This window comes from Arvicanthis niloticus, chromosome 12 (assembly GCF_011762505.2).
Source record: "Arvicanthis niloticus isolate mArvNil1 chromosome 12, mArvNil1.pat.X, whole genome shotgun sequence".
In the NCBI taxonomy this organism is placed as follows: domain Eukaryota; kingdom Metazoa; phylum Chordata; class Mammalia; order Rodentia; family Muridae; genus Arvicanthis; species Arvicanthis niloticus.
This window is the reverse complement of record NC_047669.1, coordinates 14,720,888-14,744,455: the sequence shown is the minus strand read 5'-3', so window position 1 is coordinate 14,744,455 and position 23,568 is coordinate 14,720,888.

Genomic DNA, 23,568 nt, shown 5'->3' with positions numbered 1-23,568 from the left:
CTAATTTATGTGATGTTTATGCCAAATGTACTTTATAGATAGACACCAGGCTTGTGATATAGTATAGAAAAACATGGTCAATAACAACTGAGCAGAAACAGATGGATGGAGGCTTTCCAAAGGCCACATACAAAATATTTGTTATAAGAGCATAAAGAGTTTTTTTTTTGGGGGGGGGGCCTGGAAGACTGATTTAAAATTTACTGCTTCCTTGGTGCTTAAAACTGACAGATTATACAACTGAAAGTTTGTATGTTTTCTCCTACTTATCCACGTGTTTGAAGATTGAAGATGAAAAACAAACAAATATTCTAATTGGGGACTGGTTTAAGTACAGAATACTCTCCCTTCTAACAAAAACTACTGAGAACAAACTATAGCAGGGCAAAAGCAGGTCTTGTGGGTGCTAGGAAATCACACTATGCACTCTATTTTTCATGTATCAGATGCATTAACAGTGCCATATACAAATCAAGCATTCAGTGGAGAGAAAGCCATGTTTCCAACTTTTACCATGTTTCAGTAGTTTGAGAACCTTATCCTGTATCTTGAGCTTGGGGCTTCTGAATACTTTTTGTATGAACTTGTCAAAGTGGCTTTTTTTTTTTTTTTTTTTTTTTTTTTTTTTTTTTTTTTTTTTTTAGAAAAATACATTTTAGCATCAAAGAAAGGTGTATTCTGGTATTCTGTAGGAGAAATGGTTACTCTCAGGGAAACTTTTCTTCTGTGAATATTTGTATTTGAAAGAAATTCACCATGAACTGTAGGCTTCTTGCCTGCAGGTCTGGTTGAGAAGAGAGAGGTACCCTGTGTGTCTCTCCAGGCTGAGTGGGATGATGAGTGTTGATGGCCCAAAGGAAAGACACAAGTAGGGAGTCTTGTCAAAACAAGAGCTCCTTTTACTAAACTAGGCACTCCCTTATATAGGGAGGAAAAGGAGACTGCACTTAGGTGTGGAGAGAGATGACTATAGGGTGGTGTGAGGTGACAATGACTAGGTGGGGCCAATAGGTTCATTTTACTTCAGCGGTAGGTAGGCAAGGGCTGGTGTCAGTCATGCCAAGTCATTCCTGGGTGGAAGAGACAGACAGGTCTCAGAAATCGAGTCAGGGTTGGGTTTGTCCTCAAGGTCCAAACCAGGGCCAAAATGGGGACCAACAATGAACTTTGCTAAAAATTTAATTGAGTTGTTGACTAGAGACTTGTTGCCTGTACCCTGATCTTGAATTAAGATATGCTTTTGTTGCCATTGGTCTCAACATATTTGCCTTCCAGAAATGGAAAAAATTCTTCCTAATGAAGAAAATTAAGATGTAGATGAAGGAGGAGAAAAGAACAAGGTCTTACAAAGGCAGAACGGGAGATTAGGCTGAGAAGGAAGCACAAGGGGATCAGACATAAACCCTATACATCTAGCTACTGTCCATTTCAATTATGAGGACAGACTCTGTTCTATATCCTTCTGGTGGTATATTATCAGACCCTTTAACAGTCATCCCTGGTCTTAATTTATTTATGGGATATTTTTATTCATGAAGGGGTATCTTAAAAGCCTAGAGTCAGACTGGTGGGAGACAATGGTAAGACATTCAGAACTTTTGATCAATGGGTTTCTAAAAATTTGTTATCTAAACTGGCCTTTTGACGACTGTGCACATATGGAAATTGGCAAATATTGACCACCAGGGTGTTAGTCTCTGGAAAGGCTGTTTCCAGCACAACATTGCAATATCCTACTCATAGCAACTTTAAATCTTACCTCGAATGTGTCTCTTATTGTGCACTTTTGTATCCCTGTAGAGGAATTTTAATCTAACAACATGGCTTCTCTGGCTAGAGATCACATCCAAAGACCTTCCAGTTCTATGTGATCAGACATGGATGCAGACATGCCCTAGATTACATTATCATCTTACAAACACACCATTAGTACACATCTTTAATTCCAAATACTATAGGTAAAGTTAGTTTACAGAAGAAGCCACATTTAAAAATGATGTCTAACTGAGAGACAGACAAAGTAACAAATCAGAGAAAGATTTGACATAATGAGTCAGTGATAGGATGCTCTGAAATCTCAAGAGAACAGCATAGGAAAGAAGGTGACCTAAGAGAACAGTGCAGAAAGAACGAGAGTGGGGGGAGAGAAGACAGAGAGTCAGAGAGAGGTGTGAGGCAGTTTTACTGAGAAAGTTTTACAGAGACAAGTTGCAGGTGAAGACAGAAAGAGACAGAAAATAAGTATCCAAGAGATTAGGACAAATTGTCAGAGTTTGTTGAGGTCAAGCGGACCAATTCAGCAAGAATCCAGGAGAAGTCACTTTGAATCAGTCAGTCATAGTAGAGAAGTTTGAGCCAAAAAAGCTGAGTTGAAACAGCCAGCTAGAGTTCAGAAAGAACTAGAAAGAGTGACTTAATTCAGCAGTAACCCTTTGAAATGACAATTATATCTGGTAATAAAAGAGGCATTTACATATTTCCAATACAAATGTGGCCTTGTGTTCTTGTGTGTGTATTTTGTATGTGCATGTGTTTATTTGCTACTTGGCATTCTTATAACTATATATGTAAGTATGTGGGGGAACACATGAATGTAGAGAACAGAGTTAGATGTCAGGTATCTTCCTGGCTCCCTTACCACATCATTTTTCAGAGATAGGTTTTCCATTAACCCAGAAACTCATCAATTTGACGAAACTGGCTGGCCAATGAGCTACTAATGTCTTCCACCTCAATCTCCTCAGAACCACAGAGGGAGACACGTACTATAGCACTGAGATTTTGCTTGATTTCTGAACATGTAAACTCAGGTTGCTATGCTTGTCCAGTAGGTATCACCCTGACTGAGCCATAGTCAAGACACTATGTTTCCAATTCAATTTCTTTTTTCTGATTAATTAATTAGTGCCTGAAAAGCATGACTAAATTATAATAAATGACAGTATAAAGCAAGATATGAGAAGTGTTAAGAACTGTGTGTGGCATATTATCTTAATGTTTTAAACATTAATCTGATCAATCAATAGTCTCAATGTATTTTCAGTAGTCGCTAAATGCATGGCATATTTTGCTCCTCGATGGGGTAAATTAATCCAAAGAAAGAAACATAGATTATGCAGGGATAAGGTTCAAAATAGATTCAGTATTAATTGTTCCAGATCTTCGCTGAGGATAAGTGCTAAGTCCCATGGTCTTGTTAGAGATAGAATGACATGATTCCTCTTCTGAAACAATACAGCAGGCATCGGCCTTCATGAGTGCTGATGGCTGCTGTGAGCATAAGGCATGTTTATATAATAATGTACATATTTTTCACATTCCTCCTTCAAGGAATTCCCTCCCTGTTAACATTAATGTCTCCATGATAATGAGAGAGAGTATGAGTCCAGGAGGTAGTATGACTAATGCCTGAGCAAAATGGTAAATGGTGAGACCTTCAGGATAGCCCTTACATCTATGGAAAAGAACTCTGAAAATATGAGCTTAAAAATATATAATTCCTCAATTATACAAAATATAAGGATACAATTTGAATGATATAAGGGTCTTCAAGAACAAAAGCAGTTGTGCTGTAAGCCAACTTGTCAGAAAAATATGAAAGAAGAAGATACAGAGAATTAGGGAGTGGTGACTGAAGGAGATCCCACCAAGCTAAAGGTTTTGATTATGCTTGAAGGGCAGAGGGATTCCTGAGTTTTGGGTCAGTCTAGGACAGAGGGAAATGATAGAAGTGGTGGTTTCAGGGAGGAGTCCCAAACAGCTAGCTTATCATCTGTGCTTAACAAACGCAGACAAATCTCTGATTCCTTTTGTAATGTTAAAAAAAAATCAAAAAGAAAAACAAAACAATGTGTGATTGCTGTCTCCTAAGAATCAAGGGGTTTGGGTCAAGGCATGCTAATTAATGGGAAAGATAAAAAAGGAACCTGGAGTAATGAAAGGATTGATATGTCAAATAAGAGACTGGGCTTTTGATCTGCAATAGATGAGATATCCAGAGAATTTTTTAGAACAGCAAGATAGAACTGCTTGGAGAACTGTCTAGTAGTGAGAGGCCAAACATACTCCATTTTGAGACCGGCCTCCATCTTAAAAAAAAAAAAGAGCCCGAAAATTTGACCTGCAGCTAAATCAAAAATACACCCAAGAACCAGGAAGGACTCCTTGGCTTGTCCTTGGCACTTACCCCAAAATTACTCCCTACCTACTTTCTAGCAATTAAAGATTGTTTTATATATACTTTCAGACCACTAGTGATTGTTCATGGTTTTGCTTCAGAACATCTACATGTTGGCTTACAATAGTCATTCTACTAGATGTTTATCAGGCTAAACACACTCTCACTTGCTTGCATTTCCTATATAACCTTGTCCTGTTGGGGGTTCAAGCTGCTCTTCCTTCCTGTGCTGCTGTGTCTTGGTTGGGTTGAAAGAGAGCCCAAGCCCAAGCTTATAATAAAATGACCCTAGTGCAATTACATGAGAAATAGCTTCTTGGTGGTCTTTTGAGGTTCACAAACACATCTTAGTATAACAGCAGAATATATATAGAGAGGGAGCTATCTGGAGATCCCCAGAGAAAGCAGAGCAGAGAGAAAGCAATCTGGAAACATGTCTCAGGCAGAACATATGCCATTAGCGTGGACCCATGATTTGACTCTGAGTTGTTTGTTTCATCACTCCCGGACATCCCTTCCCTAGAACCCTTAGGCAAAACAAGGCTGGTTCTTGGCAGATACAAATTACCTCATAACTTAAAAAATAAAAACAGAGATTATTGTGATCTTAGCTTCAAGGAACCCTAGCAAAGTAGGCTTGGGGTTTCCTGCTAACTTTTGGAAATGAGCATTTGACTTCAGTTCTCACACAAATATTTGTACTTATATTTTAAAAAGATGTTCTTGTAAGACTATTAATTCAACAGGTAAACAGGGTTTAGTACATGTTACAAGTGAAAAGCATGTTTAGCTTCTAGTTTACATAACATTCATAATAACTTCAAAGGGACATTCTATGTGTTCTTGTTTCTCAGAAAGGAATTGAAGCTGAGCAAGGTGAAAAACGATGATGCCATCACAAACATGCAAGAAAGACAAATGGTGAGAGGCCTTTAAAGTTACAAAAAGGACTCCACTGATAACTGTGACATAGCCTCTCTTCTTGCTGACAGACATCGAGCAAACTGGAGTTACTACCATTTTTGGCTCTTACAACATCTCGAGATAGAAACTATTGTCCCCAATTGAAGCTGAGAGGTTCAGGGAGTTAGCTCAAATTCACACAGTGATAGTCTCTTACCCAAATTTGAGGTTAGATTGTCATTTACATCTTGATTTTTAAAATTTTGTTTATCTTCATTCAACATCGGACTCTTTTCCCATACTTTACTAACATTAACTGTGAAGTTTGTGAATTACAATTTTCTGACTCTATGCAAAGTTTTTCTATTTTTTCTTTTGCTTTACATATATACCCTCTCTCTACAATTCTACTTTTTGTAGAAACGATGTGCTTTGGCTTCTCAGAATGTCTCTGATCACTTGATGCAAACAAAAATTCAGCCAGTTTTGACAGCTGTCTTATTGATCTAGCTAAGACTTAAAGAACTGTATTGAATAAGTATCAAGAAAGTAGACAACCCTGCCTTGTTTCTGACTTTAGTGGAAATGTTTTGGGTTTTTCTCTACTTAAGTTGTTGATGGCCATGAGCTTTCTGTAAGTCACCTTGATTATGTTGAGGAATGTCCCTTGTGTTCCTAGTCTCTTGAGAGCTTTTATCATAAAAAGATATAGAATTTTGTCGAAGTTGTTTTATGCATCTATTGAGATGATCCTGTGGTATTTGACTCTCATTCTGTTTATATAATGCATTACATTTATTGATTTATGGTGTTGAATCATGCCCGCAGCTCTGAGATGAAGCATACTTGATCATGGTAGGTAGTCTTTTTGATGTCTTCTTGGAATTGGTTTGCAATTATTTAATTGCATATTTATGCATATATGTTCATAAGTGGAATTTATCTGTAATTCTTTTTGCATCTTTATGAGGCTTAAGTATCACAGTAAGTATGATCTTATAAAACTAATAGGGCAATGTTTTTTTGTGGGGTCGTTAGCTCACGCATGGGCAGGCAGGCATGGGTCCTGTTGGGCAGAGTTGTGGTGATGTCCTCAGCCCTTGGCGGCTCAGGGAGGCACCTCTCTGGGGAGGCTGCCAGGGAATTTAACTGAGTTCCCTCCAAGTGGCACCATGTGGACACCCCCCCCACACACACACACACATAGTGTTGAATTTCCAATTAGATGTGGTGTAGGTTTTTAAAGTACTTGCTTATGATTCTTTATTTCCTCCGTGTTTGTTGTTAATGCTTTCTTTTACCTCTCATTTTGTTAATTTGGATTTCCTCCCTCTGTTTTTCAGTTAACTAGGCTGAGTTTGTCAATCTTTGATTTTCTCAAAGAACCAGCTCTTCATTTCATTGATTCTTTGTATTTTGTTGTTGCTTTATTTTGTTTTGTTTTGTTAGTTTGTTTGCTCTGTTATTTCAGTCCCAAGTTGGATTATTTCTTGTCATCACTCTTTTGAAATGCAATTTACTCTTTAGCTCCAGAGCTTTCATTTGTGCTACGTTGCTAGTATGAGATCTTCAATGACTTTATATAGACACTTAGTAATCTGAACTTGCCTCTTAAAACCAACATCCTTCATCGTCTCTCATGAACTTGATTTTGTCGTATTGTCATTTTCATTCAATTCCAAAATATTCTCAATTGCTTTTTTTTTCCCATTTTTGAATCAGTAGCAAGTTATTCAGTTTCCACAAGTTTGTAAGGTATCTTGTGTTATGGTTGTCAGCTTTAATTCCTAAGGTCAAATAGAATTCAGGGTTTTATTTCAATTCTTTTGTCTGATGAGACTTGATTTGTGTCTATGTATATGGTAAATTCTGGACAAGGTTTTGTAAGGTACTGAGAAGAAGGCATATAGTTTTGTGTTTGGGTGAAATGTTCACTAAAATATTTTAGTTCTATTTGGTTTACAATGTCAGTTAGCTTTATCAATTCTCTGTTTAGGTTTGTCTAGATGATCTGTTTATTGGCCAGAGTAGAATATTTAAGATACCCAGAATCATTCTCAAGGACAATGTATGACTTAAGCTGGATAGTATTTCTTTTATGATCTTGGGTATCCTTGTATTTGGTGCAAAGAGGCTTAGAATTGCAAAATCCTGTTGGTAGACTTTTCCTTTGATGAATATAATTATGTCCATCTGTCTTTTGATTAGTTTTGGCTTGAAGTCTATTTTGTCAGATATTAAAATGGTTAAACCAGCTTATTTCTTTTGTCCATTTACTTGAAATGTCTTATTCCTCCCTTGACCTTGTGATAATACCATGATACCTTGATCTTAGGTGTGTTTCTTGCATGCAGTAGAAGGATGGACACTGTTTTTTAATCCATTCTGTTAACCTGTTTCTTTATATTGGGGAATTTAGGTCATTGATGTTGAGATGCTGATAAGATATATATGTTAATCCCCATTATTTTGTGGTTGTGGTGTGGGTTTTTTCACTTTTGTAATTTTCTGCTCTAATATTATTTATTTCAGTGTTTTCTTGGGTTTGGGTAATATTAGGTTGGAGATTTTCTTCTAACAACTTTTCATCAATTGTGATTGAAGTTTTCTGAATAGAGTAGTTTGGGCTGGCATGTTTGGTCTCTTAGAGTCTATTGAATATCTTTCCTTGCATTTCTGCCTTTTAGACTATTTTATTTTTTTACCACAGATACTCTGTGTATATGACTTCCAGTTTTGTGTTTTTACAGGATTCTTGAGTATGTGAGTGAATGTGGTTCTTTGTCCAAATATCATTCTTGTATCTTTTCTTATGCTGTCTTCCTTTTGTTTGCTTTGCCTTATTCTTATTTATTTAATTATATTTTACTTTAATCTACTTTAATTTATTTATTCTTATCCCTTAGATAACTTTTTTTTCCTAAGGAAAGACAGAAAGAGTAGAACTAGTTGGGAGTGGAGGTGGCAAAGAACTGAAAGGAGACAATTGAAGGGAAACTATAATCAAAATGTATTGAAGAATTTATATTGGGGAATTTAGATCATTGAGGTTGAGATTTATCAATAAAATATATATGTTAATCCCCATTATTTTCAACTTATTAAGAAAGAAAGAAGGAAAATATAGGTGTTTTTCTAATAGGTGTACTTTTATATGTTGCTTGATCTTTTTCTCTTGAAGTTTCTAATATTCTTTCTTTTTTCTTTTTGTTTACTGTTTGGATTATTTTGTGCCAAGGCCACTTTTTTTTCTTGTTCCTGTCTATTTTGTATTCTGTATGCTTTTTTTGTAACTTTATAGGTGTCTCATCATTAAATTAGGAAAATTTTCTTCTATGATTTTTTTTTTAAAGTATTTTCTGTGCCTGCGACTTGATTTTGTACTTGTTTGCTTGCTTTGTTTTGCTTTTTCTTTCCTATATTCCAATTAATTTTATCATTCATCTCTTTATAGTGTCCCAGGGAAATTTCTGGAATTTTTGTGACAGATTTTTTTTTTAATAACCATTTTTTGACTTATTTCTTTTTTTGTTATTGCCTGAGATTCTCTCTTCCATCTCTTGTATTCTGTTGCTGAGGCTTACCTCTGTTGTAGTTCCTTTGGGTGTTCTTAAAGTTTTCATTCTCATTTTTCTTTCAGCTTGCATTTTATTCATTGATTCTAGTTCTATTTTATGTCTTGAAAAGTTCTCATTCCTCTATTTGTGTTTCTGTAGATTTCATTTATGGACTTATTCATATCTGCTTTAGAGTTTTGATCAAATTCATAACAGCGTATGAAATCCTTATTTTGTGCTTCAGCTATGTTTTATATTTCAGGGTCTGATGTAGTAAGGTTCAAAGTGTCTAGTGGAGACATATTGTCTTGGCTGTTATCATTTTTATGATGGCACATAGGAATCTGTATTTGGGATGATTGTAATTCTATGTGTTGATATCTGGTCTTGTCTTTATTTTGTGGATTTTCTATATTTTGGCTTCTGTTGCCCTTTCCAAACCTTAGGAGCCTGTGATGTCTGTGGCTAGCTAACTATGGAGTTTTCTAAGTCCTTGCAATGTATGACTGGTGAGGATCTCAGGATGATTATAGGTAGAACTTATTTTCAGTTATTGAGAGCAAGAACACAGGGCTAGAAAGGAACTGGCTATAAGGGCAGATAGCTGAGAGGGTCCAGAAGGGGCAGGCAAACTAAGTTTTCTAGTAGGATCCTATTCCCTGGCTGGCATGACCAAGGTATGTCCAGGGAAAAAAATGTATAGGGTGCTAGCACTAAGACAATGGAGTGGAGTGAGGAAAGAGGAATGTGGAAGATCTGTTTCATTCCCAGGAACTGGAGGAAGAGAGGAAGGAAAGTCACAACAGATGGTCAGTTATAAAGCTGTAGGTGAGACTGCAGAATTATAATTGGCGGATAGGAAGAAGTAAAAATCACTTGATTTTCTGGCCAGCAAAGCCAGTGAGTTTCCAGGGAGAGAATGTCTTGGGAGTCACTGAATTAGGCAAAGAGATGAAATGGGATAGATTTAATTTATTTAAAAATCTAAGAAACAAACTTAACATTGAGAAGAAAAGCAACGCCATCTAGAATATTAAAATGCAATAAAAAAATTGTTCTTCCTGGCCCACTAGTTTACTACTTTCACTAGATATAACTCTCCCCCAAAAGTCAGAGGACATGCACAGACTTTAGAAACCAAGTTTTAATAAATCTGTAAATGTCCTTGTTCTTTATTCTAATTACATAGCACACTGAAATGAAAATTTCTTGTTCCTTTAACAACTCAATTGTGTTATTTGATGTTTTTCTAGAAGCTGTCTTGTGATACGGCATGTGATATTTTACTGAAAACAGACACTTGAGAGGGTGTGTGATGTTTAGAAAGAATATAAATAGAACCTGAAAACAGTAGAAGAACACAGTTGCTTTGCTATGCTGGGCAACTCTGCATTGGTTATTGCTGGCCTCACTTCTTCACTGGTCTTTGCTGGTCTGTACTTGGTAGAGAGAAATACATCAAAAAATTTCCAGTAATATTTTGGCTGATTCTGGTTTTTTTTTTTTTTTTTTTTTTTTCTGCTGACTTCTGCCAATTCTGAAGAGCCTTGATGTTTCTGTTGGATCAAAGTACCACTATGGATTGATGTTTGGTGTTTCATATTGAACTGGATTGCTGGTATCCTTATAACAAAGAGTGAAATGGCCCCAAGGAACTACTTCTAAACAGGTCTACAACCCCTTTTCCTGTTAACATTTTTTCTCCTCTAACTCTGCTCAATGGGCTATAAGGAAGCATTTAAAAACCCTAATCAAAGTAGGTTTTGAAAAATCAAAGCCTACAGCAATCATTTCTTACATCTGTTAATGTGTAGAGTACCACCATTGCACCCAAGAAACCAGCTGTCATCTGTCTGGTCAAACACTGGAGCTCTCTGTGACCACTGTCATACACTGCCCAGTACTATTGGCACTGTTTCTGGGTTGTCGCTTTCCTCTGTAGTTGGAGCTCATCAAGAAGTAGAACTTTCCAGTTCTCTATTCCTATAATTTTATAAGAACAGTGTAAGTGTCTCTGCATAATTTCAATGAGAAAGACATTTAATTAACCAAATTTCTTCAAAAAATTAGGTTATTCTGAGAAATTTACAAAAGAAAGATTTTTAAATGCAGAAAATGAGTGAGGGGGAAGATACAGAGGGAGAAAAGAACATACATGCAAATCCCCAGTCTTCACCCATCATATGACTTTATGTGTTATCACCCAGGTTAATCCATTGAGTGAAGGGGGATTGGAACTTATAGCTGTAGGACTGTCAGACATATTTTATTATTACTTCTCTGAATCCAGAGAATAAAGTTTTTATCTAAAAAATGATAGACCCCATTAGTGTATTTAAATCCAACCTGTTTATTGTAACTGAATTTTCCCACTGTTGTCCTGCTAATTAAGGTTGAAATCTACTATTGGCCAGATAGACTCTGAGCTTGGCCAGAATGGGGCCCCCCTTTGTCAGGAGTGTTTCACCTTTTCTGACCTTGCTGGGGAGCTTGCAACACTTATACTTTATACCTGTGGAATGTCATGCAATCCTGGTTAGATTACAGGTTCAGCTTCCTTTCTCCAGATAAGCACCAGGACAGATTCAGGACAGAAACAGGTTACCATAAGGGAAACACAAACTACAGTAGAGTTTGGTATTGATTTTTAGTGAACTAAGTGGTGCCTTTTTCCCAACATCCTACAAAGGTCCTACTTTCCTTTTATATTTTGAAAGTCAGTACAATTCACAACAGAGATTTCATCAGTTGTTCCCTCTACAAGAGTATACATACCAGCAGGCCGGTTATCTAAATATAAATAAATAAATAAATAAATAAATAAATAAATAAATTGCTTTGGCTAGGAGAATAAAACCATAAATTGGTTAAGGAGAAGGGAAGATAAATAAATTAGAGCATATCATTTAACTTTTGCTATGTATTCTTTAAGCATTCATGTTACAGCTAAATCACAAACTATTTTTTAATATTTACCTACTGTTATAAAACATATTTTAATACAATTCCCTTCTAAAATATTAAAAATGTTTCATTTATCTTAGGATACACACATCCTGAAATTAAAATTTCTGTCTTTAAACTGTGTCTTTCTCTCATTAAACTTCCAGGTCTGAAATTTGTCATGTTTTTTGAAATAAAAAATTTGACCCAGATAGTATTATCTACTTGAAACTAAGCAGAAAATAGCCCAAGATTGTGTGTGTATGTGTGTGTGTATATATATATATAGATTATATATCTTTATTATATATATATGCATATATATGCATATATATGCATATATATATATATATATATATATATATATATATATATGGCTATGCCACCAAAATAAAAATGAATATGTATTCTGATGAATTCTTTTCAAGTGTTAGAGAAAAATTCAAAACAAATTGTAACAGGGGAAACATTTTTTGATTAAGGTGTTTTTAGATATTCATTTTTGGTTATCCTTCCTAAAAGATAACTAGTATCCTAAAATGTACTTTACTTAATTTTCCAAGACATAAAAGCATATCTTTAGAAAGCTCAGAATGTCAAAAAATGCACACCCTAGACACCAACCAAACTACTAATGAGAATAGAAGTGAAAGAAAAAACCCTTGACCTTTAACCTGTTTTATGACTTTCATGAAAAATGAAAAGTCCAGTGCCTGAAAATCACACAATGTAAAAAGCACCAATTTGTCCAGTTTTGAAATCACTACAAAGACTTTTTCAATACTTAGAGCATTTTCCTGACTTTTAAAGGTAGAGTTAAGATTAATTGTGGGTTTACAACTCAATAGAGGTATCCTAAGTCAGTTTAATAATCATTAGAGCTAATATAACAGAGATATAAATGAGAGGTGAATGGATATATGATTCTCTTTTAGTACTTTTACTGAAAAGTGAGAATTAATCTTTCTGGTAGGTGGCCAAGATGGAACCCATTTAAATATACTTAGTATGAAGCAAACCACCCAAAGGTAATGATATTTGTCAACTCTCAGTCCTCCCATGAGCCCAAGTGCTTTGATATTCACCAGAAGAAGGTGATAAACACCAATGTTTAACATTGTGTTTGTGTCCATTGAACTATAATACAATTTCATGTTACTAGAATGTCAAAATCAATCAAATTGGAAAAGGCAGTGGAGGGAGTTATAACAGGTTTTGATCACTTGAGGAAGCAAACCTATTATTTCTAGAATTTCCAAGATTGGGAGGCAGTACTGTAATTATATCCAGACAAAACATGTAGCACAAATGAACTCATGGGGAAAATCACACATCACAATGAAACAAGGAGAAACAGAGTCTGCAATGCCTCACACTATTATATCACTTGTGGCAATGAGAGCTTTGCTGAACCGTAGAATACAGAAGCTATGATATATACATATATAGATATATAGATATAGATATGCATATTTTATGTATGCGTATATATATTCTAACTACTAAAATTTGAAAGTCAGAAAATACCAAGTCAATAAAAGTCAGGATTACATTAGTCTAGAATAGACAACTCAAAAATGAAAGACATAATAGTTGAGAATAAAGAGCTTGAAGATATATTTGTTGGGCTTCCATCAGGAATAAAGTAGCTACTTAAACAGAGAGAAGCTGTTATATTGTTCCTCTTACAAATTTTGGAGCCCATATGTTTGGGGCAAAGATGTTAATAATCAAAGTGTTATTTTGGTGGAATTTTCCTTTGATGAATATGTAGTGTCCTTCCCTATCTTTTCTGATTAGTTCAGTTTGAAGTCTATTTTTTTAGATATTAAAATATCTACACTATCTTGCTTCTTAGGTCCATTTGTATGGAATGCCTTTTTAAAACCCGTTTACTCTGAGATAATGTCTATCTTTAATGTCAATGCATGGATCTTGGATGGTTCCAAAAATAGATCCTTTTTTTGCATTCATTAAGGTAGTCTGCGCCTTTTAATTGAAGGAAATTGAGTCTATTGATGTTGAGAGACATCAATGACCAATGATTGTTGGTTCATGTTATTTTGTTGGTGATGGTGATAAACTCTGCGTGTGTGTGTGTGTCTGTCTGTGTGTGTGTGCTTGTGTGTGTGTGTGTGTGTGTGTGTGTGAGAGAGAGAGAGAGAGAGAGAGAGAGAGAGAGAGAGAGAGTATTTTCCTTCTTCTAAGAGGGCTAAAAGTTTTTTAAAATGAATGAATGAATAAATGTACTTAGGACTTTCAATGATACCTGGAAATATACAGCTAGAGGTGATAGTGACAGTTTTGAACACTAGACAGTGAAAATTTACAAAGCACTTGGATCATGATTAGTGTTTTCTCTAAAGGAGCCTTATTCACACTTAAGACTTGTTTCAAAATACTAACAATTGGATGCTAGAATAGAGTACAATGTTTAAGACTGTGAGAAAGCAGGAAATATGAAATTAGAATTGAATACCTTAACAACATCATCTTCACAGTTAAAAGTTAAATAAGTACATTTTCAAAAATATTGCAGGATTTCATTAAAAAGATGTTTTCTATGTAAAAGTTATATTATCATATTATAGATAAAATAGTTTTACAGAGAAGATCTGAGCTGTAAGAAGAAGAGAGCGGACAAATGGCAGGCAGGAAGGAAAACAGTGTATTGGTTACACATTGGTTACATTGAAACAAATATTCATTTGGGGATTAAAATTGCCAAGTATACAACAATAGGTCAAGAGTAAAAGAAAGCACATTAAATATGCCCTTTAGTCCTCACACTACTGGAGAAAATTAATTTCATACATGGGTAAGTTAATTACATATGTTATAACTTTTAATGTACCACTGTGTTATTAGTGAGTGTATAAATTCCAAACTAGTTTAAAGAAAAAAGAAGATAATAATGATAAAATGGCCCATCCAGAAGGCACAAACCTGGTAACAATACCAAAAAAGGAGAGTTGATAAATAAAAAGTAACAGTGATCATAAATGTCAATGCACTAGATATAATATTAATTGGAAGAATTTTATTTTATTAAAATTAAGCAGTTACTAGATTCCCGAGAGTACAAATGAAAATAAATGTACTTTATTCTGCTTAATAAAAGGTCACAACAAAACAATAAATTATATACAAAAATCTTATAGTGTGAATAAAAGCAAGCTAATAGACTTCATATTAAAAGACATAGACCTTTGATGAGAAAATATTTATTTAAATATAAGGATCACAATTTAATAATATTGAAGGCCACCTTCACTAGAAAAATATTACAAATTTAACCTCAAAGTTAGTAATCCAAAATTCTACTGTATTACCAGAGCACAGACGTGAATCAAAGAAGAGAGTTTAGTGCAGTCTTCTCAGTGATTGATGGGATAAGCGAGCAGCAATTTCAATAATGGTATTGTGAGTGTTAGCGGTAGTGAAGTGCTTCAGTCTAAATATGCATTAAGCACTTCACAGTATGTGAACTTTTAGAGGGAGGTGCACTATCACATCATTTTGTTTAAAGTCACATTGACTGGGAAAATGTGAATGGATTCCCATTGTATACCACACAAAAAGAGAATACTATGCGGTTGTAGTAAACTTTTGGAGTACATGTTGAAATTTTTACATAGGGAACTTAGATTCTTGAGCATTTCTTTGCTATTAAATTGATTTTCAAGAATACTTGGTTCTAAGCACCTGGAATAGGGAGTTGCTGTCATAAATTACTTTAGAATGAATATCATAGCTAATCCACATGGCATTATTTTTTATCCTGGCTATTGATTTTAATTACATGCAAACATCAAATGGAAGACAATGAAGGCTGGTGATAATGCAGGGCTGCTTCCTAGAAAAACCTCTCTCTCTCTCTCTGTATACCATGCACACTAAAAATCTCTGGAAGCAGAGAAGGAATGTTTTTGTTTTATTTCTAGTCTACATTCTTAATTTAATCATACCAGTATGCATAGTAATTACCAAAATTTACGTGCACCATTCCATTCATGAGGAATAGTGATAAGAATGGAACACTAAGCTAGAGAACATGTGCACTTTAGGACTTACCAAGCTGTGATGGTTTGAGTATGAATGGACCCCATAAGATCAAATATTTTAATTGATAGTTGTGATGGCTATTCTTGGTTGTCAATTTAACTACATCTGGAGGGAACTACAATCCAGAGATGGAGGGCATACCTGTGAGTGATATTTTATGCTTGAAGTGGATGAATATACTTACGGTGTGAATTTTTGAGGTAGAAAGACACACACCTTTGATCTGGATCTTGACGCAGGAGACACAGCTGCCTACACACAGAGAGAACCCTGTCTAATTCAATAGCCATCAGGGAGTGGCGGTACTTGAGAAGGATTGTTGATGTTGGAGAAAATGTGTCACTGGGAGTGTGCTTTGAAGTTTCAAATACTCACTCCAAGCTCTCAATCTCTCTCTCTCTCTCTCTCTCTCTCTCTCTCTCTCTCTCTCTCTCTCTCTTTCTTGTAGATCTAGATCTAGAACTCTTAACTAATTCTTCAGCACCATGTTTATCTCTCTACTACCATGCTCTTTACCATGGTGAGAATGAACTAAATCTCGAATACTGCAAGAAAGATCCAATTAAATGCTTTCTTTTATAAGAGTTGCTATGGTTATGGTGTCTGTTCATAGCGGTGGAACACTGACCAAGACACAAGTCAAGCTTAGATGTTTGGGCTTGATTTTGTATACACTAAGGATTGTCTAACAGACTTGTTGCAGAGTATTAATGTAGAAATTTTTTTCTAGTAAATGTATGACAATTAACTAGAAAAGAACCTAGAGATAGAACATTAGTATAGAGATTATCTGAGATTCTGCATTAGCCGAATTGTGTTTTTTTTAAATGGTAACAAATATCTGACTTGAATAATTAAATATTAAAGCCCCCACCCTTAAAGAAAAACTTAATGGTAGCATTATGCTGAAGAGAAAGAAGCAGTCACAATTGCTGACAAAAAATAATTGCTTGATCTTAGAATATACACATCACCAAAACAATTAGCCAGCCAAGAATTGGTTCATTTTGAATGGAGATGGGGTAATACTTCCTCTTAGTTAACTTGTCTGCTTTGAACCAAACAGAGAACAGATTCAAAAATTGCTCTAAGTGTCTGGGATATTCTAAATATGGAAAGTTCCAAAATTAGATTAAGTCTGACTTTGAGGCTCCAAATAAATTTAAATAACTAATTGACATTTATTTGACACTCGTATTTCTTCAATTTGCCTCGAGAAATAAAAGGTACATAAAAAAAATGTTTGAAGCTAAAATGATTTAAGGATAAGAAATGTTATTGGGACACTGACTTTTTATCTCAAATACCAAGAGGAGAGAAACACAGTGTCCCTAGATGTCAAGGCACAAGCTCAGATGAAAGCAATGAATTTGAAGATCTAAGAGGTCATGTCTGCTGCCTTCATATTTTCTCCAAAGTTCAGCCTCAGTGTTGCTATTTCTCCACAATAGTATTGATGTTGCACTAACGCCAAATCTAAATTATTATTTTAAAGAATCTTTCAAATGAAGGAGCTGTACATTTTTCTCAAAATAATGATCCCTGGATATATAATAAGTGGAATTAATAATACAACAAAGGCTGTATCCTTAATCAAGGAGAACATTTGGATACAGGGCAAGAATTTTTGTAAGTTTTGTGTTAAATCATGTCTGCAAATTATTGTACAAAGGGCATTTATGCACTTACAAAAGCCCCAAATTAAAACTTCTTAATAGTTTATGAGAAATTAAAACTCTTATTTTGCAAGAAATATGTTCTTTATATATTCTTGTTGCTATAATTTAAAATACCATTAATTAGAAACAATATTTTAACTTGAGTCATTGAACTGTCAACATTTCAAGGATTATTGTAACCATCTAGAGACAATGTTCTGGAGTTAAATGAAAAGAAAGAGTTACTGCTCTTTTACTATGAGGGAGACATTAACCAAACACTTTAAATCTCCTTTCTCACACATAAGAGAATTTTCAATATGAACTAGTCACCTATAGTACAACATTACTTCATTCATTTTAATCTTTATTCAACATAAATACATTAGTGTACCTGTAGTTCCTTTCACTAAAAATGTTGTCACATTTCCTCTTGGATCCCATGTTTATTTCTTCCTAAAAAATTTAACACTTTCTGATGAAATCAATTGGATATATTTGAAAATGAGCTCCTTAATTTGTTAGAAAGAAAATAGGTAGAAAAATCAGAATGCTGATTGTTTGTTATTCATGGTTTCAATGAGTGTTTTAAAATGAGCCATAAGTAATGTACTGCTCCTTTTTCCACACACACACATAAAAATGTCATGGACATGTGGCTGGTGTTTCCATAAGAGTGTCTCAGCATGACTTTTTGTCTTCTTATGGCTCCCCAAGAATGGTTCCTGGTGCCAGTGCTGTGAACTTGGATACTGACCACACTTTTTTTGTGAGATTTTCATAATAATTTAATCTGTTACTTTAGAAAGAGTCATTTTTGGGAGGGGGGGAGTCAAATAACTTGATGTGTTATATTTAACTTATTTTATTGTATGTCAATTTGCATTCGGTTACTGTAAGACAGAAGCAGCAACCACTGTACTGGGTAGTGTGATTTGTGTGTTAAGGGCAGAGTTCTCCTTAAAGGTCATATAGTCTAGTGAAAAGGCACTATAAATAAAATGGCTTGGTGTGCACTGCTTGACAGATAAAGTGAAGGTATAATACAGGTGATGACATTTGGACTCATATTCAAGGATGGGTAGGAATCTGACATATGAAGGAGAAAGACTAGGGGTGTGTTCAGGGAGCAGAAGCATCCAGTTCAGCCTAATAGCGAAGAGCTATGGAACAGGAGGACGACATGAAAGCTTCACTGATTAGGAAACTTGGTGTAGTCTTCATGCTAGTGAGCAGACACACAGAAGGGGAGATCATATGCTTCTCATAACACATTAGAGTTAAACACATACGATGAAATGTGTGTAAGAAACTAGTGACATTGTTTTAGTAAGTACTAATTAAATATATGAATTGTAAAAAAAAAATAATCAAGCTTAAATGCTTTAGAGAGCATTCTGTAAAGACTGAGAAATTAAGTCACAGGATAATCAATTCCTTATAAAAACCTTTCCTGTGTATTTATTCTATTGTGCACTTGTGTTTATGTGCACATGAATTCAGGTGCCCTCAGAATTCAGAAGACAGCATCAGATGCCCTGAGCTGAAGTTGATGGAGTTGCAAGCTGTCTGACATTGGTGCTAAGAACCAACCATTGGTCCTCTTTAAAAATAGCAAATGTTCTTAAGTGCCGAGCCATCTTTCTATTCCCTTGATGATAAATGTCATTAAGTTAAATACAGAAATTTCTGACAAATTCTGTTTTCATTTAGTGCAGCACAGCATTTAATGAAGCTATCATTGCTATCTTGAGTTTGGACTTAACCATCAGAGTTTTGCAAGCTCACATAGGGGTACACATCCGCTGGATGCTCTGCCATTATCTACTCCAGAATCAGTTGTTTGCCAATAAATCACGTATATGTGGTAGGTTCTCATGAGTCCCTTCTGCACTAAAAGCTTCAAGGAGGATCCAATTTTCCACCCATTTCCATATGTATAGCTGCTATAAGTTTGTGGTTGTCAATACCCATAGTGCTTCAAAATAGTGTTTCATAGTGTTTCCTTTCCCTATCTTCTGGCTATAATATTCCTTACTTTTATTTTAATATACTAGCTTGCAAGTAAGGATTATATACCCTATGGCATGAAACACAACAATTTGGAATACATTGATCATAATCAACTTACTTAGCACATCCATCTCAACACATACTGTGTGTTTGATTCCTTGAACTCCTTTATAACTGAAACTGTAGTTTTTAAAGTTAATTCTTTCAACATTTCATACATGTACACAATGTATCATGGCTACTCCACTCTCTCTTAACGACTTTCACCTATATAAACACACTTCCCACTGTAGTTTTCTCCAAGAAAAACTTATAGTGTAAGGCCAACAGGGAGTGAGGTGAACCACAAATATCAAGTAAAGTTGCAAACATTCTTGGAGGAAGTGGGAGTAATAGGATGCTACCATGGTGAAAAATTTCAGGACAATAGCCAGATGCCAGGTTTAATCTTGATTAACTTCCCACTCTATTCAATAGGAGCAAATGTGAAGATTAATAGTGTTTACAAACCTGAAAAGTGGCATAGGAGGAGAAATCACCTGCTCCAGCATAATCTTAGGGGATGACTACATCCTGCTTGGTTAAGTTGTTTTATAAGATAGCCTAAAAGGCAGAGGAAATGGACAATGGCTGAGATTGAAAGTGTGAGACGAGGCTGGGTATCTGAAGCTGAAGCACTGATCCAATGGCTGGGCAGCTGACAGCTCACCCAGAACAACCTTGGTAGAGGAACTGTAGCCTTAGGTGTTCCAAAATTAAAATCCATAAATTAGAATTTTTGATTTCTTGTTCAGTTGAGGTGAGTTTGGCATTGTAAACAAGACAAGAGTGACTGTGATTAGATCATGTTTAGGGAAGTTTGATTGGGTTTGTTTATACCACTGAACATTCTTTTGCTGGATATTCCCTGAGAAAATAATTGCCAAAACATCACTTCATGGTTGTCGGAGGATGTGAGAAGACCTAGAAGTTTAGAACAGTAACTATGCCCCCATGTTAATGATTATACTTTGAAAATCTCTGTGTATTATCATATATTTATAGATAACAAAGGAAAAAGTTAAAAGATTAGAAGCCTTTACCAGAAGCTTACATTTTTTTTAGCACTTTAGTATTATGTTTCTTTAGCAAATAATAGTAGGCTTTCCCCTAGGGCCTGTAATCCACTCAACCATGGGCCTTTGGCTCAAATATTGATATGAGATGTGAGTTTTATCTTCTGGAGCATGCCTTAAATCCAATCATAAAATGGTTGTCTAGTCCTATAACATGGATACCACTATTATACTAGTAAGCATATTTTGTCAGGCCAGTACTAATTACTAACTCTCAGATTTTACAATTGGCTACGGTTGCTGATGTGGAATATATATTGAATTTAGTGGATCCTCACAAGTCCAAAATATATTTTGAATTCAGTAGATCCTCACAAATCCATGAAGATCATATACTTCATAAATATAGATATTCCTAGAAACAATCCTGGGACACTTATACATTAAGCTATAGAAAGAAACAAGTGCTTCAATTTCCAATGATCTTTCAGCGCAAATATCTTTTTGCAGCATCAGACTACAATGTTATTTGATGATAACATTATACATGGTTTTTTCAAGAAGAGCCTAAATACTTGACATAGAATTATTGTACTTATTACAATCAACCCCATTATAAGAATGAATACTTATGAAGGGGGTTAGTACTCTATCTATCAATCTGACTCTATATATCAATCTGACTCAGTCATTGACCATATGGCTATATCAAGTTGCAATAAAACTAGGCACAGAAGGCTCTTGAAGACTGGTTGAGACAACCCAGTAGGAGGAAAGGAATTCCAAGAACAGTTAAAAGATTCAGAGACACCCCACTCTCACTGTTAGGAGTTCCCAAAGACTCCAAGCTAAATAAACATAGTATATATTCACAGGACCTAGAACAGACTCATAAAGGCTCTATGATTGCTATATCAATCTTTGTGAGCACCTATGAGCCAATGCTTAGTTGTTTCGGTGTTCCATGGAGTCCTGGTGTCCTGGAACCCTCTGGCTACGCCTCTTCTTGGGGTTCTCCAAGTTCCACTTGATGTTTACTGTGGGTCTCTGTTTCCGTCGCCAGATTGCTGGGTTAAGACTGATGATAACTGGGCTAGGTGCCGATTCTATGAGTATAGCAGAGTATTGCTAAAAATCATTTCATCGGTGCTTCCATTTTTAGTTTTAGCTGCCAAAACTTGGACACAATGCAGATGTCTCCTGGTGGGTGAAGATAAACACCTGTTTATCCACACAGTAAGATCCCATTTGAAGAAGAAATAGCTGCTAAGCCATGGGAAGTTTAAGAACTGCAAGTGCATAGTAGAAAATGATAGAGGCCAATATGTAAAAAATAAACCCTATACAAGTTCAGCTATATGAGACTGGGAATGCGTAAACTATGGTTTTGGTGTTTGGTTTTTGTTGGGTATTGAAATGCTGAGTGCAGCCCCTGCCCAGACTTGGTCGACTCAGAGCCTAGAGAATCTGTATGTAGACTCAAGTGAGCTATGTGACTGTTCCTCCTAATTATTTTGATTGGTGAATAAAGATGATGACAACCAATAGCTGGGGAGGTATATAGACTCTATGCTATTAAAATCTATTTTCTATCAACAACCCAGATAAAACATTATAAGTAATAACTTGGAGTTATCAATATAAAATAGATTTTAATAGCAATAGAAGGTAGGTATCTGCCAAGCTCTAGTGCTGCTTAAGGCTTATTGTAAATATAAAAGTTGTGTGCACCTTTTATTCAGTAATTAAATGGTCAAAGGTGGGGTAGAAATCCCAGATTGGGATTAAAAATTACAGCAACACCATGGAGACAACAAAAAGGCACCTTCCAGTGGGCAAGAACAGGGGCAGGATGAACCAGGAGAGCAGGGATTTAAGAGCCAGTGGATCTCTTCGGGATGATACAAGGATGTTGAGCAACAGGCAATTATCATTTGTTAAAATCCATTGGATAAAAAGAGTGGACTGAGTGTGAGTAAACAATGGACTCCAGATGATTAGTTTATCTGTTGTAACAAATGTGTCACTGTGGTGGAAGACATTGAGGTCAGGATCTGTGTCTTGTGTAGGAGGTGGAGAGCAGATTATGTAGCGGAAACCTCCTGTGCTCTCTGATCAGTTTTGCTATCAACCCAGAAGTGGAACAAAGTGACCAACTTAAAAGAAAAAAGTCTAAATCTTTATGCGTCACATGATGACTTCTAGTTTGTGTAGAAGGAAAGTGAGGTGGGGAAGAGGTAAGATTATTTTTCACTGAAATAAATCTTGAAAGACGGTTAAGATTTTTTTATGTGTTTGTTTTGCATGTGAACTATATTGATATTTAACACACTATTCAAGATAGTAAGATGTATTTCACTTAGCTCAGTGATTCTCAACTATCCTAATGCTGTGATCCTTTAAAGCAATTCCTCATCTTGTGGTTACCCCAACCATAAAATTATTCCTGCTGCTACTTTATAACTATAATTTTGGTAGTGTCATGAATCACAATGTAAATGTCTGTGTTTTCTGATGGTCTTAAATGACCCCATGTGAAAGGGTTGTTCAACCCCTAAAGGGGTTGTGACCCAGAGGTGTTGAAACACTGATCCAGAGTTATAGATTATACATTTTAACCTTGTAAAGTATCTTGTTTTTTATTTATTTATCTGTAACTCAGTAGTATAGCAGTTGGCATATAAATAAAAATTAAAATAAAGATTGTTTTATGAAAGGTAACAGAAGAAATTTGGAAATTACATGAAACTGTAGTTCATGCTTCAATATATGGAATTCAGAAATGCAAATGTATTTAATTTGCCAAATATTTTCAAATTCATAAACTATGTTAAACTTACAACTTGGTAAGGAAAACAATACTGTTCTCACATAGGTGGTCTGGTGACACTGTAGAGCTCCATTTCTTTTAGACATGGTTGTACATAAAAGGCAATGATACTCATTGTGATTTTGCAGTTCTTCCCAAGGTATTGTTTCTCATGCTGTTTCCTGAATTAGTATTGAAACACAGATATTGTCCTTCCTCACAGTCCTCACTAAAACAGCTTGATCCTTCCACCACTGAAAGGGGAAGCCAGAGAAGCTTGGTTTCATTTTTCAAGATATTAAAACTGCAAGCCTTTTGAAGTTCAAGGAAGATAGAACAGAAATAGTGCCCACAGTATTTGATGGGGAAGATGCACTCATGAAATCTT